Source organism: Vombatus ursinus, unplaced genomic scaffold (genome assembly GCF_900497805.2).
Source record: "Vombatus ursinus unplaced genomic scaffold, bare-nosed wombat genome assembly UNPS02014830.1, whole genome shotgun sequence".
In the NCBI taxonomy this organism is placed as follows: Eukaryota; Metazoa; Chordata; class Mammalia; order Diprotodontia; family Vombatidae; genus Vombatus; species Vombatus ursinus.
In genome coordinates this window covers 44,489,338-44,516,944 of record NW_020954608.1, presented here as the reverse complement: position 1 = coordinate 44,516,944, position 27,607 = coordinate 44,489,338, and the positions used below count along the sequence as shown (strand labels likewise).

At 35.6% G+C, this 27,607-nt stretch overlaps 1 pseudogene; it reads left to right on the top strand.

The window, feature by feature from the left end:
• Positions 1 to 13,075: 13,075 nt before the first annotated feature.
• LOC114025233 overlaps positions 13,076 to 27,607 on the top strand; it is a 69,505-nt pseudogene continuing 54,973 nt past the window's right edge.

Here is a 27,607-nt window from a genome sequence, read left to right as displayed (position 1 = left end):
TATTTTACCAAATAGTCTATATAGTATTGGAATTAATTGTTCTTTAAATGTTTGATAGAATTCACACGTAAATCCATCTGGCACTGGAGATTTTTTCTTAGGGAGTTCATCAATGGCTTGTTCAATTTCTTTTTCTGAGATAAGGTTATTTAAGTATTTTACTTCCTCTTCTGTTAATCTGGGCAATTCATATTTTTTAAAATAGGTATCCATTTCACTAAGATTGTCAAATTTGTTGGCACATAGTTGGGCAAAATAATTCTTAATTGTTGTTTTAATTTCTTCTCCCTTGGTGGTAGTTTCACCCTTTTCATTCTTGATACTAGTAATTTGGTTTTCTTATTTCTTTTTTAATTAGATTAACCAAAGGTTTATCTATTTTATTGATTTTTTTCATAAAACTAGCTCTTAGTTTTATTTATTAGTTCAATAGTTTTCTTAATTTCAATTTTCTTAATTTTTCCTTTGGTTTTCAATATTTCTAATTTGATGTTTAATTGAGGATTTTTAATTTGTTCTTTTTCTAGTTTTTTAGTTGTATGCCCAATTCATTGATCTCCTCTTTTTCCATTTTATGTATGTAAGCATTTAGAGATATAAAACTTCCCCTAAGAACTACTTTGCTGCATCCCATAAGTTTTGGTATGTTGTCTCATTATTATCATTCTCTTGAATGAAATTGTTGATTGTTTCTATGATTTGTTGTTTGACCCAATCATTTTTTAGGATTAGATTATTTAGTTTCCAATTATTTTTTAGTCTATCTTTCCATGGACTTTTATTACATATAATTTTTATTGCATCATTATCTGAAAAGGACGCATTTACTATTTCTGCCTTTCTGCATTGGATTGTGAGGTTTTTATGCCCTTGTACATGGTCAATTTTTGTATATGTGCCATGGACCGCCAAGAAAAAGTATATTCCTTTCTATCCTCATTCAGTTTTCTCCAGAGGTCTATTTTACCTAACTTTTCTAATGTTCTATTCACCTCCTTAACTTCCTTCTTGCTTATTTTGTGGTTAGATTTATCTAGTTCAGAGAGGGGGAGGTTGAGGTCCCCCACTAGTATAGTTTTGCTGTCTATTTCTTCCTGTAACTCCATGAACTTCTTCTCTTAAGAATTTGGATGCTGTACCATTTGGTGCATATATGTTTAGTAATGATATTACTTCATTGTCTATGGTGCCTTTTATCAGGATGTAGTTTCCTACCTTATCTCTTTTGACAAGATCTATTTTTGCTTTTGCTTTGTCTGAGATCAGGATTGCTACCCCTGCTTTTTTTTACTTCAGCTGAAGCATAATATATTTTGCTCCAGCCTTTTATCTTTACCCTGCATGTGTCACTCTTTTTCAAATGTGTTTCCTGTAAGCAACATATTGTAGGATTATGGTTTTTAATTCACTCTGCTATACATTTCCATTTTATAGGAGAGTTCATCCCACTCACATTCACAGTTATGATTACTATCTGTGTCTTTTCTCCATCCTTTCTGCCCCCATTTATGCTTTTCTTTCTCCTTTCTCCTTTCCCCCCTCACTAGTGTTTTGCTTTTGACCACCACCTCCTTCAGTCCCATCTCCCTTCTATTATCCCTTTCCCTTTTCTTCCTCTTTACTCTTACTGCTTCTTCCCTCCTTTCTATCCCCCCTCCCTTTTCTTTCCCTTTTTCCCTCCTACTGCCTATAGTGCAAGTTAGATTTCTATACCTAACTGATTATGTTATTCCCTTCTTGAGCCAAATCTGATGAGAGTAACATTCAAACAATGCTCATCCTCCTCCCTTTTTTACCTCTGCTTGAATAGGTTTTTGTGTCTTTTCCTGTAATGTAATTTACCCTTGTCTGCCTCCTCCTTTCTCAGTACATTTTGTTAGCTCAGACTAAACCACTTACTTGGATCCATTTAACCCACTTGATTAAATTTTTTTTATCATTACATCAAAGTCAACTTATATCCACCCCCTTTATGTATACTCCTTTAATATGGTACAATAACAATACAGTTCTTGTACCGGCCGCACTGACCTTGTGTCGGCTGCACTGACCCTCTCCTCCTATAAGGAGCAGGCTGCCAGAGTCATACTCACTCTCGAGTCTTCGGTCCTCAGCCGGGTAAACACACAGAGATGAGCCATCGGGAGGCGTCAACACCAGAGCTTTATTTACAGGCCATCACAGCAAGCCCAAGCAGCAAGGCCAGAGCAACAGAGCAGGAGCCAAGAGAGAGAGAGCGTGATCTGACCACGCTCGTTCCTAAATACCTACCTAGCCCCTCCTCCCCAGCCCGCTTACTAGCCAATGATCGTAGGGTCAGATACCGGAAGGGGCTGTCTGACTTTAGCACACCAAGGGGGAGGGAGTGACGTAGGAGGCTAGGACTGGATACAGGAAGGAGGCGTCTGGGATTAGTGCATAGACAGAGTACGTGACCTAGGAAGTCAGGAAGGAGGCATCTGGGGTCAGTGCTACACAAAGGGACCCAGGAAGTCAGGAAGGTCACAAGATGGAGGCGTCTGGGGTTGACGTTGCATATAGGGAGGGGACTAAGCAAAGGGAACTCAGTCCTCTGCCGTCCCACTCCCACGTGGCACTGCCCCTTGCCTCAGGAGCACAAGCTCCGGCTACTTCCTTGCACCCAGCTTATCTCACATAGCACTGCCCACTGCCTCAGGGCTTCTCCGTACCCAGCCCATCCTAGTTCACCATGACTCTGCCTACCACAGCCCCTGCCTCGACTTCCAAAATACCCAGATTCTACCCTACTCTTGCCACAGTGCCCAACTGGCAACTGCCAACATCAGACAGTCCCTCACACAGTTCTCAAGAGTTGCAAGTGTCATCTTCCCTTGTAGGGATGTAAACATTTTGCCCTTATTAACAACATATTGTATCTTTCTGTCCCATTTACCTTTTTATGTCTCTCTTGAATCTTGTACTTGAAGATCAAATTTTTTGTTGAGCTCTGGTCTTTTTATCAGGAAGGTTTGGAAGTCCCCTATTTCATTGAATATCCATCTCCTTCCCTGAAAAATCACACTCAATTTTGCTGGGTAGTTAATCCTTGGCTGCATTTCAAGCTCCTTTGCCTTACAGAATATCATGTTCCACGCCCTATGGTCTTTTAATGTAGAGGCTGCAAGGTCCTGTGTAATCCTGACTGTGGTTCCATGATATTTAAATTGTTTCTTTCTGGCTGCTTGCAGTAATTATTCTTTAATCTAGTAATTTTGGATTTTAGCTATTATATTCCTTGGTGTTTTCAATTTGGGATCTCTTTCAGGTGGGGAGCAGTGGATTCTTTCTATAGTTATTTTACCTTCAGGTTCTAGGACTTCAAGGCAGTTTTCCTTTATGATTTCCTGAAGAATGTTGTCCAGGCTCTTTTTTCATCATGATTTTCAGGTAGGCCTATAATTTTTAAATTGTTTCTCCTGGATTGATTTTCCAGGTCAGTTGTTTTACTCATGAGGTATTTTATGTTTTCATCTATTTTTTTCATTTTTTTGTTTCTGTTTGATTCTTGCTCTCTCATAGAGTCATCAGTTTCCATTTGTTCAATTCTACTTTTTAACATATTGTTTTCTTCTGTTAGATTTTGTACTTTCTTGTCCAGTTGGCCAATTGTGTTTTTTAAGGACTTGTTTTCTTCAGTGTACTTTTTTTCCAATTGGCCAATTGTACTTTTTAAGGACTCCTCTACCTCTCTCATTTGACTTTTAAAATCCTTCCTGAGCTCTTCTAAGAAGGTTTTTTGGGCTTCAGACCAGTTCATATTCCCTTTTGATGTTGCAGATGTGGGTTTGATGATAATAGTGTCCTCTTCAGAATTTCTGTCTTGATCATTACTCTTCTCATAATATGAATCTATTATATGTTTCTTTTTACTCATGGTGTTTCTTTATTCCCTGGCCTTTAAAGAGATTATGCTCTCCTGCTGGGAAGCAGAGGGCACTGACCCAAGCTTCTTGTGTTGGGAGCCTAAGTCTTGGTCACTGAGTTTGTGTGCTGGAGCCTTTTATGTTGGCAGTTGGAGGCTATAGGGTTCTGATGGCTTACCTGGTGTTGGGCTGGAATCAGTAAGGCTGGAACTTTAGAGCAACTCTAGGTTGCTTTCTTCAGCTCCTTTCAGATGAATGCTGCAGGGTTCTTATCCACCTGGGGCCCTTTGTAGTGCTGCTTCCCTTATTTTTGCTGAGGTACTGGGAGACCCATTTGCTGTAGAATGCCAAGGCACCAGAATCTCCTCCTGGTGTGCTAAAGTGGGGCTTTCCACCAGCTGGCTGGGTGACTTCTGTTCAGTACTGCTCCCCTTCCCCCAGGGTAAGAGGGGCCTTTCCCATTAATCCCTCTAGCTACCTGGGCTACTGCACTGCTGCTCCCCGTCTTTCTTCTGGTTCAGCTGTTCCAGGGTTTTTTCTGGAGTGATATTTTCTGTGTTTTCAGAGGTTGATAGGGGAGGGTGAGAGCGAGTACCTTTTTACTCTGCCATCTTGGCTTCTGGAAGTGGATAGCTTTGTTTCTTCTTCACCTATTCTAATACCTCCAATTTCTTTTTCTTCTCTTATTGTTAAAGCTAACATTTCTAGTACCTTATTGAATAACAGTGGTGATAATGGACATCCTTGTTTCACCCATGATCTTACTGGAAATGCTTCTAGCTTGTCCCCATTACATATAATGCTTGCTGAAGGTTTTAGGTACATGCTACTTATCATTTTAAGGAAGACTCCATTTGTTCCTCTGCTCTCTAGTGTTTTTAATAGGAATTAATGTTGTATTTTTATCAAAAATTTTTTCTGCATTTATTGAGATGATCATGTGGTTTCTGTTAGTTTTGGTGTTTATAAGGTCGATTATGCTAACAGTTTTCCTAATATTGAACCAGTCCTGCATTCCTGGTATAAATCTTATCTAGTCATAGTGTATTATTCTCATCATAAGTTGTTATAATCTTTTTGCTAATATTTATTTAAAATTTTTTCATCTACAATAATTAGGGAAATTGGTTTATAATTTTTTCTCTGTTTTGACTCTTTCCAGTTTAGGCATCAGCATCATATTTGTATCATTAAAAGAATCTGGTAAGACTCCTTCTTCATCTATTTTTCCAAATAGTCTATATAGTATTGGTATTAAGTGTTCTTTAAATGTTTGATAGAATTCACTTGTAAATCTGTCTGGTCCTGGAGATTTTTCTCTAGGGAACTCATTGATGGTTTGTTCAATTTCTTTTTATGAGATGAATTTATTTAAGTATTTTAATTCCTCTTCTGTTAATCTGGGCAATTTAAATTTCACTAAGATTGTCAAATTTAGTGGCATACAGTTATGAATATACAATGTTAATATTGAAGATTGAGAAGTGAATGATATACATGTCACAGCTATGGGTAATATAGTCTTAATGAAACAAGAGATATAGGTGATTACAAAAAAATAAAATGGATGAATTTGATTACATGAAACTGAAAAAGGTTCTGCCCAGACAAAATTAATGCACCTAGCATAAGAAAGGAAATGGTGGAATGGGGTGGGGGGAAATTGCTGTATCAAATTTCTTTAATAAGGTTTTAGAATCCAAGAAAACTTTCTCTCTCTCTCTCTCTCTCTCTCTCTCCCCCTTGCCCTTCCCCCCTATACATACATATATACATATGTATATCGTATACTACTAAATATTACATATAAATATGTCTGTCTGTATATGTAATAGCCTTTCTCAAAATGATAAGTGGACAAAGAATATAAATATACAGTTCCCAAAGAATAATTATAAAATATTCATAGCCATATGAAAAAATGCTCTAAAATCACTGATGAGAAATTTGTAACTCAAAACAACACTGAGGTTTCACCTCTCACTCAGTAAATGGACAAATGACAAAAAAAAAATGCAATAGTCAATGTTGGAAGTGTTGTGATAGTGACAGCCAAACTAATAATACATTGTCATTGGAATTGTGGAATGTTTTTGGAAAGCAACTTGTAATTATGCAAACAAAGTAACCAAACTATCCATACCCTTTTAACCAAAGATTTCACTGCTGGGCTTATACTGCAAATAAATAATTGACAAAGAGAAAGCCATCATATATATCAAAATATTTATAGCAGAACTTTTTGTTTTGCAAAAACCTAGAAACAAAATAAATGATCTTCAACTAGAGAATGTCTAGACAAATTATAGTACATAAATACTCCCATGTAGGAAATTAAGAATGTGATAAGTATACAGAAGCATGAAAAGTTCTACTTTAGCCAATGTACAGTGTGATAAGCAAAACCAAGAAAACAATAGACACAAATCACTATAATAACATAACCGGCAAGAGCAACCACATATAAAAATATCAAAAGTGAATTAAACAAAATAATGAAAATAAAGCACATCTTTCAAAAATAAATATGCAAAGACACCTCCAATTTTCCCTTTATGGTATGGGGTCCACAGTTGTTATACAATGACCGTATTTTCAGATGTTCTTGTTATATTGGTCAGTTGTACTAATTTTGTACTCTTCTCTCTCCTTTTTGTCTTTAAAATACTATATGTTGTATAAAATAGATCTTTAGGAGGAGGGGAAGGACTGGGGAAAATTGTGAGGATACAAAAAAAACAAAAAAATTAATAAAAATTTAAAGAAGAAATCAATGGCTCCACTAGGAAGCAAAAATATTGAAACAATATTTAAAACTGATTGTAAAATTTTTACATCCCACTTATTCCCATTTAATAGCATGATGAATTCATAATGCAAAACTTTATTTTTGCCAAATTTCTTGACATGATAATTTGGAGATCTTATCATGTGGGTAAACAGTCTTATAATTCTAGGGGGAACTGAGTATCAACATCTTATTGGATTTGAAACTACAGATGGCATTAGAGTAAGAATGTGTAGCGAGTTCTTTCTAAAAATACTTTTTGATAATAGTGTTTCAATATTTTTCATTTCCTTTATCATTTCATGTAATTTGTTTTATTCATTTTTTCCTGAGAAGGGGTTCTTAAGGTGTCATAAAACTTCCAAAGAGATCCATGACACACAAAAGTTCAAAAGTTCTGCATTAGAATGTTAAGAGAAAAAGATAGCAAATTTTATATTACTAAGAGTTGAAAGAACTTGTAAAGCAATCTTTTTTTTCCAAATTAAATTATTTTCTGCATTGAATGAATGACTTGAAATAATTGGGAGAATTTGAGAGAAATATTCTCTTGGAATAGAAATAAAAGGTGAGTATCATAACTCACCAATATTGACCAATGGTAGCCTACAAATAATTCTCAGAGCCAAAGTCAAGTCAATAAGCATTTATTTCATGTCTATTATGTATCAAGTCTATTATGTAAGCTTAGATGATGAACTTCAATGTATTTTAACATTTTTTGAAAAAATCAATCAAAATAATACATAAATTGAAGTATCTGGAAAACAGATAAATGCTCATTTCCAAAGTTTTCATTAATGAGGTACTTTACTTCTATTTATCTAGGACTATGGCCAGATAAATGGTTAATGATCATTGGACTATTTAAAAAAAATAAACTGACTAAAGATAGTCCATTTTATATCAGTACATCTTAAAGCATGGATGTGTAGTTGCTGGATTTAAATGCTAAATCTAGGTAAGAACCTATGTATTTGTTAATCTAATTTTTTTTTCCTATCCAACAATTTATCATTATGAATGATAATTGAAAATGTTTCACTTTACATAACTGACATTCCTTTTTTTTTCAATCTTTGATCCATTTACTTAAACCTTGTTAAATATCTATCTATGCTCTGGTTTTACTTTTTTCCTTAAACTTGAGAATTTTACATGAATCAATTTTGAAGTGAGAAGCACTATTTATGTTCTTTAGTAGAAAATTTAGAGAGTTATATCAAGAAGCTAAGGTAGGTTAGGTTAAGGTAGCATGTCTAAATGGGGTTCCAATTCTCACCCTGCTTTTAACTCATTCCTATTACATTGTAACCCAATCTCCCAAGTGCCTACAGTCTATTTAGGCAAATTATTCATAAAGGAAGCCCACCTTTGCCAAAGATAATATCATAGATAATATCAGGTCACAGAGAGCAAAGACATCAATGATAATTGGGATGAAGGTAACTGAGAAATATTTGATTGTAAATAGAAAGATGCCAGGAAACATCCCAGCTGAACTGAGAGATTTTTTTTTCATTTTGACAACAGTTAATATGAGTATAGTCAGCATTAAAATTTCTAAGTAAACAATAGTAATTAAGAATGGTATCTCTTTTCACACCTCTCCAATTTCCAGAAATTCATAGCCTTCTCTTTGAAGGATTCTCAAAGTTGTAATTAATTCCATCCTGGGTGTCAGGAAGTTTTTATATGGGAGTATAAATACACAGATGGCATGCTTATTGAAAGAAATTTTGGTTGAATAGAAAGAACTGAGATTGCTAGGTAATAGTGCCAGCTATGCATACTCAGGAAAGTTATTAAACCCACTACCTCAAATCAGCTTGTGTGATTTAATCTCTGCATTCTTTTCTAGCTCTAAAATTAAATTGTGTGCTCCAATTCTATAAGAGACCTTTCCATGTGGTTTCCTTTGTCTTGTTTGTTTTAATTTTTTATATTACCCAATTTAAAATATCTACTAAAATATGTTATTCAAACATACTAAATACATATTAATATATTTGTTATTCAAACATGCTCAAAGACCAAATATAAACTTTGCTAGACCAAAGGTTCCAACTGCTAACTCAAATATCATTTATATACCCTCCCTTCTAATGGTTTTGAATAAAATATAACTTAATTAATTGAAGTAGTGTGTAAACAATTTAAGATGTTTTAAGTAATTCATTTCCACAAATGTCCTGTTTTACTGCTTAACATCCTTAAAATATCCTTACAATATTCTACCATTCCTACTTGTGATTGTACTATATCTTTCATCTTCTTGTGGGCTTAAATCCCTGAAAAAGCCATCTATGATCAGTGGCTCTTCTCCTCCCACACTGTTCTAAACCTATACAAACTGGCTTCTGACCTCAATATCCAAATGAAACTCATCTCACAAAAGTGACCAATGATCTGCTTATTAGCATTCAATTTAAAAAATTTTTGAGTTCAAAATTCTTCTCTCCCTCTTACCCCTCCCTCACATACTGAGAAAGCAAGCAATATAATATAAATTATAAATATGAAGTCATGCAAAACATATTTCTACATTAGCAATGTTTCAAAAAATCAAGAAAGAATAAGATAGTGAAAAAATATGCTTCAATCTGCACTCAAAGTTCATCAGATCTCTCTGTTTGAAGGTGGATAGTAATTTTAATCATGGATTTCTTGACATTTTCTTGGATCATTGTCTTGGTCAGGGTAGCTATCTTTCACATTTGAGCATCATTACAATTTTGCTATTACTGTTTATAAGATTTTCTTACTTCTGCTCATTTCACTTTTCATAAATGCATATAAGTCCTTCCCGGTTTTTTGAAACCATCCTATTCATCATTTTTTACAGCACAATAGTATTCCATCATAATCATATACCACATTGTGTTCAGTCATGCCACTTTTGATGGGCATCCTCTCAATTTCCAATTTTTGGCCACCATAAAAAAGTTGTTATAAATATTTTTGTACATATAAGTCCTTTTCTTTTTTCTAACCTATCCATTTTTTTTAATAATCCCAACATAATCAAGTCACTCCTATGCCCTCTGTCTATGTAGAATTCTTCTAACTACACTAATAATGATAAAATTATTAGGAGTTACATGCATCATTTTCCCATCTAGAAATGTAAATAGTTTAACCTTAATAAGTCCTTGATGTTTTCTTTTTCCTGTTACCTTTATATGCTTCTCTTTTGTCTTGTAATTGAAAGTGAAAATTTCTATTTCTATCTCTGAATTTTTTATCAGGAATGATTGAAAGTAATCTATTTCATTACATGCCCATTTGTTCCCTTGAAGGATTTTACTCAGTTTTGCTGGGCAAGTTATTCTTAATTGCAATAGTATCTCTTTTGCCTTCTAGAATATCATATTCCAAGGTCTCTGTTCCTTTAAAATGGTAGTTGATAAATCTTCTATGAACCTAACCATGACTCCAAGGTATTTGAATGGTTTGTTTCTGGCTACTTGGAGTATTTTCTCTTTGACTTGTGAACTCTAGAATTTGGCTATAATATCCCTGGTAGTTTTCATTTTAGGAAGTGAGTGATGGATTCTTTACATTTGTATTTACCCTCTAACATACTGGGGCAGTTTCTTTTATAATTTCTTGAAATAACATCTTGGCTCTTCCTTTGATCGTGGCTGTCAGGCAGTCCAATCATTCTTACATTATCTCTCTTTGATCTATTTTCCAGGTTAGTTTTTATTTTTTCCTGATGAGATATATCAGATTTCCTTCTATTTTTCATTCCTTTGACTTTGAATGTTTCTGGATGTCTCATGAAGTCAGTATGCTTCCACATGCACAATTTTAATTTTAAAGCATTATTTTCTTCAGTGAGCTTTTGTAATTAGTTTTCTATTTGGCCAATTATACTTTTTAGGAAGTTGTTTTCCTCAGTGAATTTTTACTTCCTTTTTCATTTGGCCAATTTTACTTTTTAATTAATTCTTTTCTTCAGCGATTTTTTATATTTTTTTTCTATTTTTTATGCTTCCTTTACCCAGATGCTGACTCTTATGATTCTCTTACATCACTTTCTTTTCTTTTCCCAATTTTTCTCCTACCTCTCTTATTTGACTTTTAAAATCCTTTTTGAGCTCATTCAGGAGTTCTTTTTGGGCCTTATACCAATTCACATTTTTTCTTTGAGGTTTTGCATATACTCATTTTGACACTGTCATCCTCTTCTGAGTTTTGATCTTCCCTGTTACTATAGTAACTTTCTATGGTCAAATTTTTTTTGTTGTTTATTCATTTTCCTGGCCTATTTCTTGACTTTTAATTTTATGTTAAAGTTGGACTCTGCTCCAGGGATCAAAAGAGAATGGTCCCAATCTTCAGGTTTTTCATATTGCTATATTCAGAGCTAATTCTGAGAACCTGTAAGATTTCAGTTCTTCCAAATGATATGATCTAAGGAGAAGTTTGGTCACTGCTCTCTTGGCTTGTACTCTGATGACCCCAAGTGACTAGGATGCCTACTCCCCAGAAGCCTTATGTTGTAGTGGACTAATGCTCCTCCTCATCCTGGCACTATAACCTGAGTCTATGGCCCAGATCTCCTTTCAAGCCATGCAAAAGAGTCCTGCACCCAGTGCCAGCAAAGTGTCCCTGGTAATCTCCTTCTGATAAGTTGTCTGGCCCCCTTACCATTTGTGGGCTAAGAACTCTAAGAGTGCCTTCTCCTGATTTACTTGCCCCCAAGGCTTACACTGATTTGCTGGGATGGGGCCTTACTGCTGGCTTGCTGGGGCATGGCCTGATGCTGGCTTGCATGGACCACCTGTTCTGAACTGTGTTCCACTCTCACTTCATCGAGACAGACCTTTTCTGTTGACTTTCTAAGCTGTCTTGGGAAAATTGTTTCACTCTGTCTTTTTGTTGGTTCTGCCACCCAGATTCATTTTGAGAAGTTATTCTAAAGTTATTTGGAGGAGAATTTGGGAGAGCTCAGGCAAGTTCTTGCTTTACTCCACTATCTTGGTTTCTATTCCATTTCTTTAGAGCTAATTTTGGTGGTTTTTACTAAGTGAGATGTCAGGAAAGGGCTTCAGAGGAGAGCTGAGGGAATATTTAATTGGGGCTTTAAAAAGTGAGTAAGAATTCACGAGTTTGAAAAGTATATATGGGGGGTGCCAGCACTATAGACACAAAGCAAGCAATCCATATGAACAACATGTAAATGAAAAGACTATGTTCAGTATGGTCTGGGGATAGATTGGCATTCTTGGAAAATCAAGGGCACCAAGATAACCAAGATGGATTAGCATTTATTTGGGCTTGAATTTGGGTCCATTAGGGAGAAAGTTTCAATGTAGAGTCTCCCTCTAAGGAATGCTTATCGACCAAAAGGTTTGAGAATTGCTGCTCTGAGCCATCCCACAACTCCAGTAAAAGAGTTTTATAAACACATGCACCCAATAGTATATATTGAGAAATTGATTTCTCATTTCTCAAACCCTCTTTTCTAATTATCCAAATCTTACTCAAAGGACAGGGACTAATTTAAGTCCCACCTCCTCCATCAAATCTACTTCATCCCACAATGATCTCCCCCTTCTCTAAATTCTAGTTTTCATTACACAACCCAGCACACATTTTTGTTCTGTCTTTCTGTTGTTTCTTGTGTATAAGTATTGTCTTTCTATCTGCAGTATACATTACTCAAGGAAAGGCTTATTATTTTATGGTTTTCTTATGTCTATCTACTAAGAAATTCAAAAGCTGGAAGTCAGTGCTATTCAACAAACATTATTAGCTACCTACTGTGTGCAAGGCACTATATTTGGTACAGGGTATAAAGGAAAAGTATGACTCTGTCCCTAAGGAACTCATATTTTACATGGATGTGACTTTAGAAGCAGGTCATTTAATCTAACTTCATCATTTTTCAGATGAGAAAATGGAGACCCGAAAATATCAAGTACCATTGTGTGTGGTACATGGTTACACAGATAGTGACAAATCTGGGAATAGAAACCGATACTCTTTTTCCAATGTTCTTTCTCTAAATCATGCTATTTCACAATAGGACCTACAAAGGTACTGAACTGACAGCAGATTTTCCAGAAATTCTTGGTATTTAATTGCTGTAGAGAAAATAACTACAGAAAAATGTAGCAGGGAAAAATGTTCTGGATTTCATTCCAGCACTGTTAGTAAGATTAGCTATGTGATCTACTGAATCCACTTTACTTGAGTCTTAGTTTTTCATCTATAAAATAAAAGGTTTGATTGGGTGATGTCAAACATCCCTACTAGTGCTCATATTTATTGTTTCCATTTTATTGGGAGGTATATCACAAGCTGGGTTTGGTAAAATGTTAATCCTTCACACATTAAAATTATACAAAATTTGATCTTCTCCCTCCAGGTAATAGTTTCAAGACAAGAAAGAATGGCAGCAAAAGCAGATATCTCAGATTCCAGAAAAGACTCAAGTCAAAATTCAACTGAGCAAACAAATGTGGATTCATCAGTCAAGGAGAAACCTAAATGCATCAATGGCTTTAAGGTTCAATGAGTTATATTCTTTCAGCATAAAAATAATTACATCTGTAATTTTATCAGAAGAAAAAAAATCTAATTTGAAAGGAATGATACTTTCCAGGACAGGCAGTGCTGCAGAGTGGACAGAAAGCTAGTCTAGGAGTCAAGGAGCTCTGAAACATATTGTCTATGTGGCCCTGGGCAATTCATTAAACCTTTTGATGCCATGGGAAATTCTCTAAGACTAAGTTGCAGAAAAGGTGTTTAACTACCTTAGGAGAAGGAGTTGCTTCTCTGTATCTTCCTATATTGGTGAATTCCTAGATTGGGGTGAGAGTTGGGGAGGAGGTGGAACTTTCCAGTATATTCCTAATTTGAATAAAATGCTCAAAATCTAAAAGCCTCCTTCACATGTCAATTTAATATGACAAGTTCTCATAACCTTCAGATAGGCTTAGAAATGTTTCAGCTATGGTTTCTTGGTTAAACTGAAGATTTAGAGCTGATTAGGATTGAAAAACTGAAACTGAACATTTTGGTATCTTCAGTCTGGTACTTAGAAGGTAAAAAGTTCATATTTAAAGGAGAAAAGTATCAGAATGGGTTTATTCACTCATAAGCAAAAACTGACCTTACTAAAATAGTGTGTAATAAATACCATGTTTCGTTTCCACTTCTGGGAACCAAGATGTCAGAGTAAGAAGTAAGTCACCCTCCCTCATTGACCTCTGAAATCCCAGAAAATATTGACCCAGTAAAAACCCTAGAACAGCTGGGCCAACAGAAAGACAAGATGCAGCAGTCTTGTTGCCCAGTAAGCTTGAGGGGTTAATGGGAAAGGCCCCACTTGCTCTAGGAGAGGGGGAGCAGTACAAGACAGGAGGAGTCTAAGCAATCCAGTGGCAACCCACATTTCAGCATACCAAGGGGAGATCCTGAAACCCAGGGTGGTGGAGCAGGCAAGCACCAACACCAAGGCCCCTCCACACACACACCCCAAGTTTCTCAGTACATGCAAGGGTACTGGTAGACACAAGCTCAGAAAAGCACCATGTGCAATGGTGTTCTCCAGAAGACAAATCATCCAGTGCTTCAGCACAACCCTAGGAATCACAACTCCAGAAGGAAAATTCCAGGCTGACAGACGCACTCTAGCAGTGAAACAGCCCTATTGCAATGCCCAGGTGAGCAAGAGCCAAACATTCAAGTGCAAGGCCCAGATGAACAGGCATCCCCCAGGAGCCAGGCTTCTCACCCACACCCCAAGTGCTCCAGTATTGCTGACCTCAGACCAGCACCAAGTAAGCAGCCAAAACTCTACAGCTTCCAAATGCCAGTTCCTGAGGCCCCAGCACACAAAGCCAATGACTAGGCTCCTGGTTCCCAGGATAAAAAGCTTGGGTAAGTGTCCCCTGAACTCCAGCAGGAGAATTCAACCTTTTTTTTTTAAACAAAAGTCAAGAAATAGACAAACACCATGAGTAAAAAGCAGAAACACTCAATGACCTTAGATTCTTATTATGGGTATAAGGAAGATCAAGGCACAAATTCAGAAGAGGACAACATTGTCAATATACCCACATCTGAAACCTCAAAGAGGAATATGAACTGGTCTCAAGCACAAAAAGTCTTCTTGGAAGAGCTCAAGAAGCATTTTAAAAGTCATATAACAGAGGTAGAAGAAAAAATGGGAAAAGAAATGAGAGGTCTGCAAGACAGAGTCAATAGCTTGGAAAAGGAAGGACAAAATTAACTGCAAAAAACAAGTCCTTAAAAATATAATTGGCCAAAAAGAAAAAAAAAGTACACTGAAGAAAACAACTCCTTAAAAAGTAGAATTAGCCAAATGGAAAAAGAGGCACAAAAACTCACTGAAGAGAACTCTTTAAAAAGTAAAAGGGGCCAAATGGAAAAGGAGGTACAAAATCTAATAGAAGAAAACAATTTATTAAAAAATAGAATTGGAGGGGCAGCTGGGTAGTACAGTGGATAGAGCACCAGCCCTGGAGTCAGGAGGATCTGAGTTCAAATATGGCCTCAGACATATAACACTCACTAGCTTTGTGACTGATGTAAGTCACTGGGGCAAGTCACTTAACCCCATCTACCTCACACACACACACACACACACACACACACACACACACACACACACAAATTAGAATTGGGCAAGTGGAAGGTAATGACTGTATAAGAGATCAAGAATCAGTCAAACAGAAACAAAAGAATGAAAAAATAGAAGAAAAGATAAAGTACCTCATTGGTAAAACAACTGACCTGTAAAATAGATCCAGGAAAAATGATTTTAAAATTATTGGTCTACCTGAAAACCACAAGAAACAGAAGAGCCTAGAAACATCATCTTTCAGGAAATCATCAAAGAAAAATGCCCTGAGGTCCTAGAACCAGAGGGTAAAATAGTCATCAAAAGAATCCATTGATCACCTCCTGAAAGATATCCCAAATTGAAAACGCCAAGGAATATTGTAGCCAAATTCTGAAATTACCAGATCAAAGAGAAAATACTGCAAGCAGCCAGAAAGAAATAATTTAAATATCATGGAACCACAGTCAGGATTACACAGAATCTTGCAACTTCTTTATGAAAAGATTGGAGGGCATGGAATATAATATTCCATAAGGCAAAAGAACTTGGATTACAGCTAAGGATCAACTATCCAGCAATATGAGCACAATCTTTCAGGCAAGGAGATGGACATTCAATGAAATAGGGGCTTCCAAACCTTTCTGATGAAAAGACCAGAGCTCAACAGAAAATTAGATCTTCAAATACAAGACTCAGAAAGGCACAAAAAAGTAAACAGGAAAGAAAAAAGTAACAATATGTTATTAATAAGGGGAAACTGTTTACATCTCTACAAGGGAAGATGACACTTATAACTGTATTAATGTATTGTTATTATGACATTTAAAAGAGGGTAAACTTAGACACAGGGCACACGTATAAGTTGACTTTGATGTGATGATAAAAATCTAATTAAGTGGCAAAAAGGGTTTGTATGGGAGAAGAAGAAAGGCGGAGGCAGGTAAATTACATCAGAAGAAAAGACAGAAAAACCTCTTAAAGTAGAAGAAAAGAAGGGAGGGAGATGAGCATTGTTTGAACCTTACTCTCATCAGATCTGGTTCAAAGAGAGAATAACACACTCAGTTAGGTATAGAAATCTACCTTACCCTATAGGAAGTAGGAGGGGAAAGTGAAAAGTAAAGGGAGGGTGTGAATAAAAGGTAGGGAAGAAGTAGTAAGAGTAAAGGGGAAGAAAATGGAGGGGGTTAATAGAAGGGAGGACAGACTGAGGGAGGCAGTAGTCTAAAGCAAAACTCTTCTGAGGAGGGAAAGGGAGAAAGGAGAGAGAAAACCATAAATGGTGGAGGGAGAGAATAGGTAGGATGGAGAGAAAGACACAGATAGTAATCATAACTGTGAATGTGAATAGAATGAACTCTCCTATAAAAGGGAAATGGATAACTGAGTGGATTAAATCCATAATCCTACAATATATTGTTTACAAGAAACATATTCTAAGCAGAGGGAAACACACACAGGATAAAGGTAAAAAGCTGGAGCAAAATACATTATGTTTCGGCTGAAGTAAAAAAAAAAACAGGGGTAGCAATCCTGATCTCAGACAAAGTAAAAGCAAAAATAGATCTAATTATAAGAGATGAGGAAGGAAACTACATTCTGCTAAAAGGTACCATAGACAATGAAGTGATATCATTAATAAACATATATGCACCACATAGTATGGCATCTACATTCTTAGAGGAGAAGTTAAAGGAGTTACAGGAAGAAATAGATAACAAAAATATACTTGTGGGGGACCTCAACCTCCCCCTCTCTGAACTAGATAAATGTAACCACAAAATAAACAAGAAAGAAGTTAAAGAGATGAATACAATTTTAGAAAAGTTAGATTTGCTTGACCTCTGGAGAAAATTGAATGGGGACAAAACAGAATATACCTTTTTCTCAGCAGTACATGGCTCCTACACAATAATTGACCATGTACTAGGGCATAAAAATCTCACAATCCAATGCAGAAAGGCAGAAATATTAAATGCATCCCTTTCAGATCATAATGCAATAAAAATTACATGTAATAAAAGGCCATGGAAAGATAGGAAAAATTAATTGAAACTAAATAATCTAAATCTAAATAAATTAGAAAAAGAGGAGATCAATGAATTGGGCATACAACTAAAAAAACTAGAAAAAGAACAAATTAAAAATCCTCAATTAAACACCAAATTAGGAATATTGAAAACCAAAGGAAAAATTAAGAAAGTTGAAATTAAGAAAACTATTGAACTAATAAATAAAACTAAGAGCTAGTTTTATGGAAAAAATCAATAAAATAGATAAATCTTTGGTTAATCTAATTAAAAAAGAAAGAAGAAAACCAAATTACTAGTATCAAGAATGAAAAACGTGAATCTACCACCAAGAAAGAGGAAATTAAAACAATAATTAGGAACTATCTTGCCCAACAGTATGCCAACAAATTTGACAATCTTAGTGAAGTGGATACATATTTAAAAAAATATAAATTGCCTGGATTAACAGAAGAGGAAGTAAAATACTTAAATAACCCCATCTCAGAAAAAGAAATTGAACAAGTCATTGATGAACTCCCTAGAAAAAAATCTCTAGGGCCAGATGGATTTACACGTGAATTCTATCAAATATTTAAAGAACAATTAATTCCAATACTACATAGACTATTTGGGAAAATAGGTGAAGAAGGAGTCTTACCAAATTCTTTTTATGACACAAATATGGTGCTGATACCTAAACCAGGAAGAATCAAAGCAGAAAAGAAAATTATAGACCAATTTCTCTAATGAATATAGATGCAAAAATTTTAAACAAAATATTAGCAAATAGATTACAGCAACTTATCACCAGAATAATACACAATGACCAGGTAGGATTTATTCCAGGAATGCAGGGCTGGTTCAATATTAGGAAAACTATCAGCATAATTGATGATATCAACACCAAAACTAACAGAAACCACATGATCATCTTAATAGATGCAGAAAAAGCTTTTGACAAAAAACAACACCCATTCCTATTAAAAATACTAGAGAGCATAGGAATAAATGGAGTCTTCCTAAAAATGATAAGTAGCACCTACCTAAAACTTTCAGCAAGCATTATATGTAATGGGGACAAGCTAGAAGCATTTCCAATAAGATCAGGGGGTGAAACAAGGATGGTGGAGCCAAGATGGCAGAGGGAAAGCAGTGACTGTCTTGAGCTCTCTCCCAAAGCCCTCCAAATACCTAAAAAATGGCTCTAAACAAATTCTAAAGCAGCAGAATCCACAAAAAGACAGAGTGAAACAAATTTCCCACCAAAGACAGCATGGATGGTTGATCAGAGAGGTATATTGTGCCGGTGGGGAGAGGACTGCAGTACGGCAGAGGCGTGCAGGCCGCAGCAACCCTGGAGCAGGCCTCAGAGGACTGAGTCACAGGCAGCTGTGGCTGTTTCCAGACTTCTCAACCCACGAACACCAAACACAACTTAGAAGGTCAATGGGAAAAGTCTGTGACTGTGGTGAGAGAAGGAGCTAGGTCTCAGCAGCAAGTCTTGAGCCCAGCCCGAGCCGTGACTGTTTCCTGAGCTTCTGGCCCACAGACTGAGGGGGAATCGAGTAGCTGATGAGAGGGGGATTGCAAGGATCTTTTTGCCAGGGCTGAGGCAGGAATCTCTTGCTTTACTGGTGCTTGGATCTGGGTCACAGTTCTGAGGGGCGGTCCTGGGGCGAGGAGGAGCACTGGCATGGGAGAGTTTGTTGTGGTTGTGGACAGAAAATACCTCGCCCCTTATCATAACACCTTGGAAGAACTGAAAATTTACAGGTCCCTAGAAGTACCTCTGAAAACAGCTGTACAAACCCCTGGAGCTTGGAACAGTACACTTTACACATTGGAAGCAGACTTTTACCTTAACAAAGAGTTTAAAACTCAAGTAATTGGCCGGGATCATGAGTAAGCAGTACAAAAAGAGTCAGACTATATTATCTTACTTTGGTGACAAAGAAGATCAAAACATACAACCAGAAGAAGACAACAAAGCCAAAGCTCCTACACCTAAAACCTCCAAGAAAAATATGAATCAGCCTCAGGCCTTGGAAGAGCTCAAAAGGGATTTTGAGAAGCCAGTAAGAGAAGTAGAGGAAAAACTGATAGTGGTGCAAGAGAATCATGAAAAACAAGTCAATAGCTTGCTAAAGGAGACCCAAAAAAATAATGAAGAAAATAACATCTTAAATAATAGCCTAACCCAAATGGCAAAAGAGGTCCAAAAAGCCAACGAGGAGAAGAATGCCCTAAGAAGCGAAATTGGCCAAATGGTAAAGGAAGTCCTAAAGATTACTGAAGAAAATACTTCCTTAAAAATTAGAACAGAGCAATTGGAAGCTAGTGACTTTATGAGAAATCAGGACAATGTAAAACAAATCCAAAAGAATGAAAAATTAGAAAACAATGTGAAATATCTCATTGGAAAAACAACTGACCTGGAAAATAGATCCAGGAGAGAGAATGTAAAAATTATTGGGCTATCTGAAAGCCATGATCAAAAAAAGAGCCTAGGCATCATCTTTCAAGAAATTATGAAGGAAAACTGTCCTGATATTTTAGAACCAGAGGGCAAAATAGAAATGGAAAGAATCCACCAATCTCCTCCTGAAAGAGATCCCCAGAGGAAAACTCCTAGAAATATTGTAGCCAAATTCCAGAGTTCCCAGGTCAAGGAGAAAATATTACAAGCAGCCAGAAAGAAACAAATCAAGTATTGTGGAAACACAATCAGGATAACACAAGATTTAGCTGCTTCTACATTAAGGGACTGCAGGGCATGGAATATAATATTCTGGAGAGCAAAGGAGATAGGATTACAACCAAGAATCACCTACCCAGCAAAACTGAGTATAATCTTGCAGGTGAAAAAATGGTCATTCAGTGAAATAGAGGACTTTCAAGCATTCCTGATAAAAAGACCAGAGTTGAATAGAAAATCTGATTTTCAAATACAAGACTTGAGTGGAACATGAAGAGGTAAACAGGAAAGAGAAAATCACAAGATACTTATTAAAGTTGAACTGTTTACATTCCTGCATGGAAAAATGATATTTGTAACTCAGGAGACCTTTGTCAGTATTAGGGTAGTTGGAGAAGAAAAAATTATATATATGTATATATAGATATAGGTAGAGGGCACAGGGTGAGTTGAAAATGAAGAGGTCATATTTGGACAATGAAATTAAGGGGTGAGAGAGGAATATACTAGGAGAAGGAGAAAGGGAGAGGTAGAATGGGGTAAATTATCTCACAAAAAAAAAACAGAAAAGAAAAGGCTCGTACAGTGAAGGGGAAACAGGGGAAGGTGAGAGGGAATGAGTGAATTTTATTCTCATAGGATTTGACTTAAGAAGGCAATAACATACACACTCAATTGGGTGTGGAAATCAGTCTTACCCTACAGGTAAATAGGAGGGGAAGGGGACAAGAGAGTAGGAGAATGATAGGAGAGCAGATTGGGAAAGGGAGTAATCAGAAGCAAATACTTCTGAGGAGGGACAGGGTCAAAAGAAAGAATAACATAAATGGGTGGGTGGGATAGGATTAAGGGAAATAGAGTTACTTTTTCACAGCATGTCTACTATGGAAGTGTTTCGCATATCTGCACATATATAACCTATATTTAGTTGCTTGCCTTATCAATGAGTGTGGGTGGGGAGGGAGGAAGGGAGAAAATTTGGAACCCAAAGTTTTAAAAACACATATTTTAAAAATATGTTTTCACATGCAACTGGGAAATAAGAAATATAGGAAATAAGGTACAGAAATCCATCCTGCCCTACAGGACAATTGAAGGGGAAGGGGATAAGAGAAGAGGGGGAGAGATAGAAGGGAAGGCAGACTAGGGGAAGGGGTATTTAGAATGCATGCCATCTTGGGGTGGGGGTAGGGGAGAGATGGGGTGAAAATTTGGAACTCAAAATCTTGTGGAAGTAAATGTTGAAAACAAAAAAAGTAAATAATATGTTCTAGAATTTTGTCAAAAAAAGATAAAAATAAAAATGATCTTCAAGTAAAAACAAACACTAGAGAGCATAGGTATAAATGGAGTTTTCTTTAAAATAATAAATAGCATCTACCTAAAACCTTCAGCAAGCACTATATGTAATGGAGACAAGCTAGAACCATTTCCAATAAGATCAGGGGTGAATCAAGGATGTCCGTTATCACCACTGTTATTCAATATCATACTGGAAACATTAACTTTAGCAATAAGAGAAGAAAAAGAAATTGAAGGTATTAGAATAGGCAAAGAAGAAACAAAGCTATCACACTTTGCAGATGACATGATGATATACTTAGAGAATCCTAGAGAATCAAGTAGAAAACTACTTGAAATAATAAACAACTTTAGCAAAGTTGAAGGCTATAAAACAAACCCACATAAACCATCAGCACTTCTATATATTACCAACAAAGCCCAACAGCAAGAGATAGCAAGAGAAATTCCATTTAAACTTACAGTAGACACTATAAAATATTTAGGAGTCTACTTCCTGAAACAAACCCAGGAACTCTATGAACACAATTATGAAACACTTTTCACATGAATAAAGTCAGATCCAAATAATTGGAAAAACATCAGTTGCTCTTGGGTAGGCTAGGCTAATATAATAAAAATGACAATTTGACCTAAGCTAACTTACTTATTCAGTGCCATACCAATCAAAGTGCCAAAAAATTATTTTATAGAATTAGAAAAAATAATAACAAGATTCATTTGGAAGAGCAAAAGATCCAGAATATCAAGGGAACTAATGAAAAGAAATGCAGGGGAAGGAGGCCTAGCCATTCCAGATCTTAAATTGTATTACAAAGTGGCAATCATCAAAACTGCTTGGTACTGGCTAATAAATAGAGTGGTGGATCAGTGGAATGGGTTAAATATGCAAGACACAGTGGTCAAAGACTATAGTAATCTATTATTTGGTAAACCCAAAGAGCCCAGCTTCTGGTATAAGAACTCACTCTTTGAAAAAAACTACTGGGAAAACTTGAAAAGAGTATGGCAGAAACTAGGCATAGACCAAAATCTCATACCATGTATCAAAATAAAGTCAAAATGGGTTCATGATTTAGATATAAAAGGTGACACTGTAAGCAAATTGGGAGAGGAAGGAGTAGTTTACCTATAAGATCTTTGGAGAACAGAAGAATTCATGACCAAACAGGAGATAGAGAATATTATGAAAAGCAAAACAGATAACTTTGATTGCATTAAATTGAAAAGTGTTTTGCACAAACAAACCAATGCAACTAAGATTAGAAGGAAGGTAGAAAATTGGTAAAGATTTTTTACAACCAGTATACTGATAAGGGCCTCATTTGTAAATTATATAGAGAATTAAGTCAAATTTAAAAGAATGAAAGTCATTCCCCAATTGATAAATGGTCAAAGGATATAAACAGGCACTTCTCAGATGAAGAAATTAAAGCCATCTATAGTCATATGAAAAAATGCTCTAAATCACTATTGATTAGAGAAATGCAAATCAAAACAACTCTGAGGTACCACATCACACCCATCAGAATGGCCAACATGACAAAACAGGAAAATGATAAATGTTGGAGAAGATGTGGGAAAATTGGAACACTAATGCATTGTTGGTGGAGTTGTGAAATGATCCAACCATTTTGGAGAGCAATTTGGAACTATGCCCAAAGGGCTACAAAAATGTGCATACCCTTTGACCCAGCAATAGCACATTTCTAGGGCTATATCCCAAAGAGATCATAGAAATGGGAAAAGGACCCACATGTACAAAAATATTCATAGCAGCTCTTTTTGTGGTGGCTAAGAATTGGAAATTGAGAGTTGCCCATCAATTGGGAATGGCTGAGCAAGCTGTGGCATATGAATGTGATGGAATACTATTGTGCTATAAGAAATGATGGACAGGCTGACTTCAGAAAAACCTGGAAAGACTTGTATGGTCTAATGCTGAGTGAAGTGAGCAGAACCAAGAGAACATTGTACACAATAACAGCCACATTGTTCGATGACTGATATTGATAAACTTTACCCTTCCCAGCAATAAAAGGATCTAAGACATCTCCAAGGGCCTTGTGATGGAAAATGCTATTCACATCCAAAGAAAGAATTATGGAATTTGAATGCAGATTGAAGGATACTATTTGCTATTTTTTTCTCTTCTGTTGAGTTTTGTTTCCTTTTTCTTGTGGTTCCTCCTATTGGTTCTAATTTCTACTTACAAAATCACTAATCTGAAAATATGTTGAATAAGAAGGTATATGTATCACCTATATCAGATTGTGCACTGTCTTGGGGAGTGTGGTGGGGAGGAAGGGGGAGAAAATTTTTAAACTCAAAAGTATATGGAAGTGATTGTTGTTAAATCAAAATAAATTAACAAAAAATAAATAAATTTAAAAAAGAAACTAAATAATCTAATCATAAAGAATAAGTGGATCAAGCAACAAATCATAGAAACAATCAATAACTTGATCCAAGAGAAGGACAATAATGAGACAACATACCAAAACTTAAGGGATGCAGTGAAAATAGTTCTTAGGGAAAGTTTTATATCTCTAAATGCTTACAGAATAAAGTAAAGAAAAGGAGATTAGTGAACTGGACATGCAACTGAAAAATCTAGAGAAAGAACAAATTAAAAATCTCTAATTAAATACCAAATTAGAAATAATGAAAACCAAAGGAGAGATTAATAATTAAGAAAACTATTGAACTAAAAATAAAACAAAGAGTTGGTTTTATGAAAAAAAAAACAATAAAATAGATAAACCTTTGGTTAATTTGATTAAAAAAAGATGAAAACCAAATTACCAGCATCAAAAATGAAAAGGGTGAATTCACAACCAATGAAGAAGAAATGAAAACAATAATTAAGAGCTATTTTCCTCAACTATATGCCAATAAATTTGACAATCTTAGTGGAATGGATGAGTATTTACAAAAATATGAATTGTCCAGATTAATGGAAAAGGAAATAAAATACCTAAACAACCCTATTTTAGAAAAAAGAAATTGAACAAGTCATCAATGAACTCCTCAAGAAAAAAATTTTCAGGGCCAGATAGATTTACAAGTGAATTCTATCAAACAGTTAAAGAACAACTAATTCTAATACTATATAAACTATTTGGGAAAATAGGGGAAGAAGGAGCCTACCAAATACTTTTTATGATGCAAATATGGTGCTGATATCTAAACCAGGAAGAGTCAAAGCAAAGAAAGAAAATTATAACCCATTTGCCCTTATGAATATAGATGCAAAATTTTAAATAAAATATTAGCAAAGAGATTACAACAACTTATCTCAAGGATATACATTATGACCAGGTAGAATTTATACCAGGAATGTAGGACTGCTTCAATAATAGGAAGACTATCAGCATAATTGACCATATCAATAAGAATAAAAGAAGGCTTCATAAAATTGATAAGTAGCATCTATCTAAAACCATCAACAAGAATTATATATAATGGGGACTAGCTAGAAACATTTCCAATAAGATCAGGGGTGAAACAAGGATGTCCATTATCACCACTGTTATTTAATATTTTATTAGAGATGTTAGCTTTAGCAATTAGAGAAGAAAAATAAATTGAAGGAATTAAAATAGGCAAAGAAGAAACAAAGCTATCACTCTTTGCAGATGATATGATGGTATACTTACGTAATCCTAGAGAGTAACATAAAAAATACTTGCAATAATAAACAAATTAGCAAAGTTGCGAGATATAAAATAAACCCATACAAATGATTAGTATTTCCATATATTATGGACAAAGCCCAACAGCACGAGACAGAAAGAAAAATTACATTTAAAGTTATTGTAGACATTATAAAATATTTGGGAGTCTACTTGCCAAAACAAACCCAGGAATTATATGAACACAATTACAAAACACTTCACACAAATAAAATCAGATCCAAATAATTGGAATAGTATCAGTTGCCCATGGGTAAACCAAGCTAATAAAATAAAAATGACAATTCTACCTAAATTAATTTACTTATTCAGAGCCCCAGCATTCATGCCATCAAAAACCATTTTATAGAGCTAGGAAAAAACAATAACAAAATTCATCTGGAAGACCAAAAGGTCCAGACTATCAAGGGAACTAATGAAAAGAAATGCAAGGGAAGGTAGGCTAGCTGTGCCAGATCTTAAACTGTATTATAAAGCAGCAATCACCAAAACTACTTGGTACTGGATAAGAAATAGAATGATGGATCTGTGGAATAAGTTAGGTGTGCAAGACACAACAGTTAATGGCTATGGTAACCTACTATTTGATAAATCCAAGGACTCCAGCTCCTGGTATAAGAAATTGCTATTTAACAAAAATTGCTGGAAAAACTTGAGAATAGTATGGCAGACACTGGGCACAAACCAACATTTTATACCCTATACCAAGATAAAGTCAAAATGAGTGCATGATTTAGATGTAAAGACTGATAATGTAAGTAAACTAAGAGAGCAAGGAATAATTTACCTATGAGATCTATGGAGAAGGGAAGAATTTATGACCAAACAAGAAATAGAGAACATCATGAAATGCAAAGTGAATAATTTTGATTGCATTAAATTGAAAGTTTTTGCACAAACAAAGCCAATGCAACAAAGATTAGGAGGGAAGCAGAAAACTGGGAAAGAATTGTTACAACCAGTGTCTCTGATAAAGGTCTCATTTCTAAAATATATAGAGAGCTGAGTCAAATTTATAAGAATACAAGTTATTCCTCAATTGATAAATAGTCAAAGTATATGAACAGGTGGTTTTCAGAGGAAGAAATTAAAACTATCTATAGTGATATGAAAAAAAATCTCAAAATCACTATTGATTAGAGAAGTGCAAATCAAAATGACTCTGCAGTACCATATCACACCTATCAGATTGACTAACATGACAAAACAGGACAATGATAAATGTTGGAGATGATGTAGGAGATTGGAACACTGATGCATTGTCAGTGGAGTTTTGAAGTGATCCATCCATTTTGGAGAGCAATTTGGAACTATGCCCAAAGTGCTATAAAATTGTGCATACACTTTGACCCAGCAATACCACTACTAGGGCTTTATCCCAAAGAGATCATAAAACACAGGAAAGGATTCACATGTACAAAAATATTTATGGCAGCTCTTTCTGTGGTACCAAAGAATTGGAATTTGAGGGGATGTCCCTCAATTGGGGAACAGCTGAACAAGTTGTGGTATATGAATATAATGGAATACTACTGTGCTATAAGAAATGATGAGCAGGCAGACTTCCAAAAAACCTGGAAAGATTTACATGAACTGATGCTGAAATGAGCAGAACCAGGAGAACATCGTACACAGTAACAGCCACAGTGTGATGACTGACTTTGATAGACTTGGTTCTTCTCAGCACTGCAAGGATCTAAGACAACTCCAAAAGACTCATGATGGAAAATGACACATCCAGAGAAATGACTATGGAGTCTGAATACATATGGAAGCATACTATTTGCTCTCCTTTTCTTTTGCTGTTTTGTTTTATTGCTTCTTTCTCATGGTTCCTCCCCTTGGTTCTAATTCTTCTTTACATCATGACTAATGGGAAAATATGCTTGATATGAATGTATAAGTACAGCCTATATCAGATTGCATGCTATCTTGGGAGGTAGGAGGAGAGGGATGGGGAGAAAATTTATGACTCAAAATCTTATGGAAGTGAATGTTTAAAACTAAAAATAAAAAAATTATTTATATTAAAAATAAATAAATACCATGTTTGAAACTTTCTCAGTGGGAGCAGCATCATCTCAGAAAGAAGAAATTTTGTGCTTCAAAGAACAATGTTGAGGGCTCCAAGGTGAAATTAGATGAAAGACCAGTTGCAGCCAGAGGAAGAAGCAAAAAATATTGCTTGTTTTTGCTCTTTGCTGAGGGGTACCAAAATGATTATATATTGACCAGATACAACAGACTTGCTATCTTGCTGAGACACATATATGAATTAATTAATTAATAAATCAATTAATTAATGAAATAGATGATGGAATGAATGAATAAAAAAGTAATCAGGCCCTTACTATGTGCCAAGAAGTATGCTAGATAGTGGAGATACAAATACAAAAGTGAAACAGTCCGCATCTTCAAATAGCCAATCTAACAAGGAGAGACAACCTCAAATCAAATTTTGGAGTAACAGAGACAACAAAAGGTCAGGGTGAGACATTTTGCCATATCAAGAAAACTTAGGAACCTGGAAGACAATGTCTGAAACACTGGGATAGGAGCCAGCCCAGAACCCATGTAGCTATAACACTAGCAGTGGGTCTTAGAGGGAGCTGCAGAAGCAGCAATAGCT